Source organism: Oryctolagus cuniculus, chromosome 4 (assembly GCF_051225735.1).
Source record: "Oryctolagus cuniculus isolate XC-2025 breed Fujian yellow rabbit chromosome 4, ASM5122573v1, whole genome shotgun sequence".
Lineage (NCBI taxonomy): Eukaryota > Metazoa > Chordata > Mammalia > Lagomorpha > Leporidae > Oryctolagus > Oryctolagus cuniculus.
The window spans coordinates 116660815-116667116 of NC_142870.1; the positions used below are offsets into that span (position 1 = coordinate 116660815).

At 37.7% G+C, this 6302-nt stretch overlaps 1 pseudogene; it reads left to right on the forward strand.

Annotated features, from left to right (window-relative positions):
- The first annotated feature begins 591 nt into the window (after positions 1–591).
- Positions 592–1168, forward strand: LOC149127083 (protein Mis18-beta pseudogene; annotated as a pseudogene).
- Positions 1169–6302: the final 5134 nt, after the last annotated feature.

Genomic DNA, 6302 nt, shown 5'->3' on the forward strand with positions numbered 1-6302 from the left:
GCAGATCCATTTTCACAGGGCCATGCAGGGGCACAATAGAGTCATAGTCTACTATAACATACCTCATGCATATATTACCCTCCTAAAGGCAGATTATGACTTACAATAACTGTAGTCTGGTAGTAAACTGTTTGAAGGCTACTGGTCTACTTTGTGGTTTTTAAGCTTTGTATGCCTAGGACTAAGCCCTGTTCCTCACATATGTTTTTCATGTGGAAGACATCAAATATTTTTCTCAAAAATCATTATTATTCTCAAAAATCATTATTACACTGAAATTTTAGGCTAAGAAATGTAAAATCTACTTCCCACAATGACAAAGAGTCAATAAGAAGTACTCTGTGTCCCCAAGACATATTTGTTAGAATCAATAATTTAAGACATATTTTTTATGATGTTGGTTAGCAAATTTTACAAAACTTTGATAGCTCTTTAATGTATAAAATGTTGATGATTATCAAGTTCTATGTGTAAATCATAATTTATTAGAAATTACTTTTTTGCAGTATTTTTTATTTGCTGCCTTTAAATAAAAATAAAAGTCAAGGAAACAGAGGTGCCAGGTTTAGGAAGATAGCATCCCTGCTGTGGATGGTTCCATTGTGCTATGCAAGGTCACCCCGTGGTGACTTCTGTGATGTTGCTAAGGAGGCAACCCACAAGCCTTCTATTACAGCCTCCATGGAGTGGGACACACAAGTGGTGCAGTGGTCCTCACCCCTCTGCCCCAAGGTGTGCCAGTGCTCGCAGTGTTATGTGGGGCTCTCCCACTCGGTACATCTCTTTTGGGAATTGTCATGATCCCTCTGGGCCATGGTCTTCTCCAGTCACCAACAAAGTCATTTTGGAAGAGCCCTTCCCAGTTAGCATAGCAAGTTCACCCAAATTCTGCACTTAAAACCTTTTGTTCTATAATTCCTGTGGGATTCCCATTGGTTTCTGTCTGTACTCTACCCAGGCTGCCCTGGCTTCCTTGAGAGATCATTTGTGCCTTTCAGTGACAAAAAGACTTGCCATCTTTTGAAAACAAAAGCAGTAGTGGATGTATCTCAGATGAACATTTACAGTATACCCCTACTAGAAAGAAATTGCAAAGCTGAAAGAGAAGATAATGCTAACACATAGTCACATTCACAAATGTAAAATCTATGTATATAACATTCTGTAGGCAATATTTAGTAAATTGAATAGTATACAATTTGTCTCCCATTGTAAACTGAGCTTAGCAGGATAATAAAAATAATAAAATGCAGAAAAAAAGGAAAAATAGATATAAATGGATGTAAGAATCACTGCAACAAAATGACAAAAGATAAATTCAAGAGAACAGCGGATAAGGAATAAGAGAGTGAAGGTTTAAGAAGCAACGAACCATTTGGCGAAGTTAATGATTCTGATGTAAAGGAATGTATTATATTTCCTACCTCTCTTCCTATATGCACCATTCTCTGTTGTTTCTGAACATCAAGTCTATTTCTTTAGTCTGCATAAAACGGTGCCATATTTTCAACCCTACAGCTCCCACTTTTATTTTAGGATGCTGGCAATCTGTAAAAAGAACCTCATTCTCAAACTTCCCAAGGAAAGTTTACTCAATTAGCAAGCATAGTTAAGTGTCTACATGTGGATTAATTAAATAAATTTGAAGAGGATCTTATAGTCACCATTTTGAAAGTTGTAGGCAGTGTCAGTTGAATAATAGGCCTGGACAGAAACCTTATTTCTCTCTATTATATTTACTTCCCTTACCTTAAATTCCCAAAGAGTGCAATTACTTGTTCAATATCCAGAGAAATATCTTTCCCATAGGGAAACATCCTAAAGTATGATTTGAAAGTCATATTGCTGGTATGAAGTCCCAGAACAATTTCTCTCAGTCCTCTAAAAATGTAAATTTATTGCCAACTTCAGAAAACTTTTTAACGTCAAATAAAGTCAGAACTATACACACCCAAATTCAAGCAATTTTCTTCTGAATGCTTATATCAAAGAGATAACACTTAAGGACTAGATGTTCAGATCAGCGTTATTTATACTGATAGAAATTTGAAACTACCAACTATTCACTAAAAATAAAATTAAATTGTGTTATTTTCTTTTATTAAAGATTGTGTGAAAGGCAGAATTACACAGAGAGAGAGAGTGAGAGAGAGACAGAGACAGAGAGAAACAGAGAATCATCCACCTTTTGGTTCACTCTCCAGTTGGCCACAATAACTGGAGTAGGGCCAGGTTTCCTTCAGGTCTCCCACATGGGTAGCAGGGATCCAAGCACTTGGGCCATCTTACAATGCTTTTCCCAGGCCACAGCAGGGAACTAGATAAGAACTGGAGCAGCTGTCACACGAACCGATATCCATATGGGATGCTGACACGACGTGAGGCAGCTTAACCCACAAGCCACAATGCTAGCCTCATATTATGTTATTTTCAAATCTATTCTATTTTCTGTTCATATTGAAAACCAACTTCTACTACACAGTTTAAAATTTCAAAAACATAATACTGGAAAAAGAAAAGAGACCCAAGAACATGCACAATTTTGATTAACTTATGGTTAGCTTAAAAGAAGAAAACATTATCTTGTGATCCATAGCTTGTTGATGTAAACTTGTTAGCAAAATCTTTAAGCAGATAAATTTGGCATTACTGAACAATTAGAAAAAGCTTCAAAAACAAAGGAGCTTACACACATAACTTTTTAAGCAATGATTTTGAATCTCAGATTTAAAGTGAAGACATATTGACGTAATGGACTACCATGCTTTTCTTAAAATATAAATATTGGCAAGATGAGAATTAAGATATGATGTTATGTCTCAATGAGGATATTGATATAATATCTACTTAACATTGGTTATATTTGAGTAAAATTACACTGACCCATGCACTGAATAACACACAGACATAAAAAAGTAAAAGATGCAGAAGTCAAAAACAGATGATTTATTGAAACAGTACAGGTGAATATTTTATCTTTTTTTATTTCCTCCAATTTTACATCAGTCTTTTGTCAAGAAATCAGAAGTCACTTTATATATCTCAAGTACAGAGTTAGTAAGCACAGGATTTAGAACCTATGCAGTAAGTGTTTTTGGAGCAAAGTCACGGAAGCCCTCACAGGCAGTCTCCCTCTGCAGCATAGAAACAGACACATCCTCGGAGCTCAGCCATCTAAAAGTGCTTCGGCCATCTTCCTGCACCTGTACTCCATCCATTGCACACTACTTTAAAGAAAATATTTCTGTTGTAAATTTAATGCTTCAGTGCGAATAAATAACATATATAAACATATTAATTTGTAATTATCTAGATAATTATTAAGAATTTCCTCTGTGTAAAACATTTCCTAATGTTGTGAAAAATACAAAGATGAATAGGACATGTTTAGTCTTCTCAGAGAAGTTACGCTATAATACTAGAATAGCTCTGGGTCTTAATTAACTGTTAGACTAAGTATGATTTTTGCAGAAAGAGTTACTACATGCTAGGGGACTAATTTGGACACAAATCTCCATTAGAAGATGTTTCCCAGTGGCTAATTTTTTTTTTTAATTTTGGTTTTTAGGTTAATGACATTAAATATTCATAGAAGTAAATTGTTGCTATTTTAAAATAACGTAGACAATCTAGAATGGTATGGGGGAGGACTCTCCTCAAATATTAACAATGTAATTTTGAGCAAGTAATTTCATCATTCTGTGCTTCAAAATTTTCAGAGTAGTACTAGGGAGAATAATTGTGCAAATAGACTCACAAAGTGTATTTAATTTGCCATTAAATGCTTTCAAACCATATTATCATTGTAAATGTAAATGAACATGTGCAACTATTCCATTGGTGTTTCAAAATGTTTATATTTGTTCTTTTCTCTTACACTTAATAGGTTTTGAGCTTCTTTGGCTTATATTCCCCCTCAGTGTCACTCAATAGAAATCATGCCACAAAGCATAAAACACTTGGCCTTTATGAATTTCTAATAATGTAAAACAGAACAGTACAAGAAGAAAGTTTCTCTGGTTCTGAGGATGCAGAAAATATCATGTTATTTGACACATTTTAAAAATAACTTTGCCTTGAAAATACTATTTCAAAACCAAGGAACCTTAAAGGGATGCAGTATTTCATGGATTGTTGTTGTATCTCTAAATTCTTACTGGTTCTTTCTGGTGAATTACAGCCAAATTGCCATATACATGAAGTATTATTTTGTGTTGTCTTCACATAATCTGTTGCCATCACTGTAAAAATCACATTATTCTAATTACTATAGCTTTATAGTAAGTTGATATTTTGAAGGTGACTTTTTTAGATTATTCTTCTTCAAAAATGTTTAGGGTTTACTTGTCATGACTCCATAATATAAATATTATCATTGGTCTGTTGTTAAGAGAAAGTACTCATTTCAATTGTAATCAAAATTGAATTACAGTGGCATAATTTTTACTGAAAAGTAACCTATATTTCTATATTTCTCATATATCCACATAGCACATGAACTATAAAAAATGTGAGAGCGGTCTAGATGGTTTAGTAATCTAGCTATCTATATTGAAAAATAATATGTTTTTGCCACATACCATAGCAAAAAGTAAGGTGATAAGGATTAAGTTTTTAAATATCTAAGAATGTTAGAATGTTTTTAATAAAAATAATTGCATCATTGTAGCTTTAAAAATCTATTAAAAAGCACTAAAATGTATTGCTAAGTTTTTTTTAATTTAAATTTAAAATTTGAATTTTAATTTCAAGGCCTGACAGCATTGACATTGTGATGCAACAACCTGCAGCTGGCAGAACTGACACATAGTTTTCCCTCAACAAAGAAGACTTTCTACCAGCAGAGATGAAGTGAAATGGCCTCAGTGCAATTCCTGAGTCCCCACCCCACCCCCACATAACACCTGAAGTGAAAATCAGTCAGGAAAATCACCATGAATGACTGAAAATCAGCCCTGCAAACTTCTCTAATGAGCAGCTTCCCTGGTGGCACCCACAGGAGAAAGCAGCTGGCCAGCAGTGAGCATTCCTGTGCCTGCGCGACTGGAGGGACAGCAGCTAGGAGGGGAGAACTCAGGGTGAACTGAAGGCGGAGGTCTGCCTGCCTCTTCATACTTCAGACATACCTGTCCCTACACATGGAAACGCTGCAGGATATGCCAAGAAGTAGCATCAGCCTGCAACTGGAAAGGCCTGAAGTCTATTACTTTCCAAGGTGGCTGTGGGATAAGCGGCATCAGAAAAACAGAGAGAGAGAGAGAGAGAGGAGCAGGTTAGCCAGAGAGGCTAAACACTTTTAATTCCAGTGCAGTACTAGCCTAACTGCCTCCTAACCATAACCACTTTCATGCCTGACTCTATTTTCAGGGTGAGAGAGTTGAATCGCAATTTCTGAGTCTACGTCTCTTGCCGCTGCTGGGGTGTTGCTGAGATGTGTGGCAGTGTGACCTAAGACTTGCATGGGCCGGCGCCGCGGCTCACTAGGCTAATCCTCCGCCTGGCGGCGCCAGCACACTGAGTTCTAGTCCTGGTCAGGGCGCTGGAGTCTGTCCTGGTAGCCCCTCTTCCAGGCCAGCTCTCTACTGTGGCCTGGGAGTGCAGTGTAGGATGGCCCAAGTCCTTGTGCCCTGCACCTCTTGGGAGACCAGGATAAGTACTTGGCTCCTGCCATCGGATCAGCGCGGTGCGCTGGCGCGCTGGCCGCCGCGGCCATTGGAGGGTGAACCAACAGCAAAGGAAGACCTTTCTCTCTGTCTCTCTCTCTCACTGTGCACTCTGCCTGTCAAAAAAATAAAAAAAAAAATAAAAATAAAAAAAAAGACTTGCATGGAGGTGAGGGGGTGAGAGGGACATAATACTTCACTTGGAATGGACTTGGTCCCCCAACAGGTCTATCACCACAAGTCGTAAACATTCCTGTCTCCTTCCTCTATTTGTCTCATGTGAATATCAAAAACAGAATCTAGTCAGAAGGGAGTGCCTCTTGGACCATAGTCGCCTCTGGCCCCTACTGGCCCATCCTCTAACCCTTCTTTGAAATCACACAAAAATTCTCAGCGATGCTGTGAAACTATACCATGCCTGTTACTCTATCAAACCGCTCCATCAGCTTTGTTCTAACACTTTCTCCATGGGCCCAGGAAGCAGCAAAAAATGTCAACTGAGTATGTGAAAATAAGACAGTAGACTAGGTGCAATTTTTCTTAATTTCCTCATGTTCTGTCTTCTCCATGGCAGGAGATCACAAAACCCCCTCCCCTATCCTCAAGTCCAGGCGATCCCTTCTGCTGGGCTCCCAACAC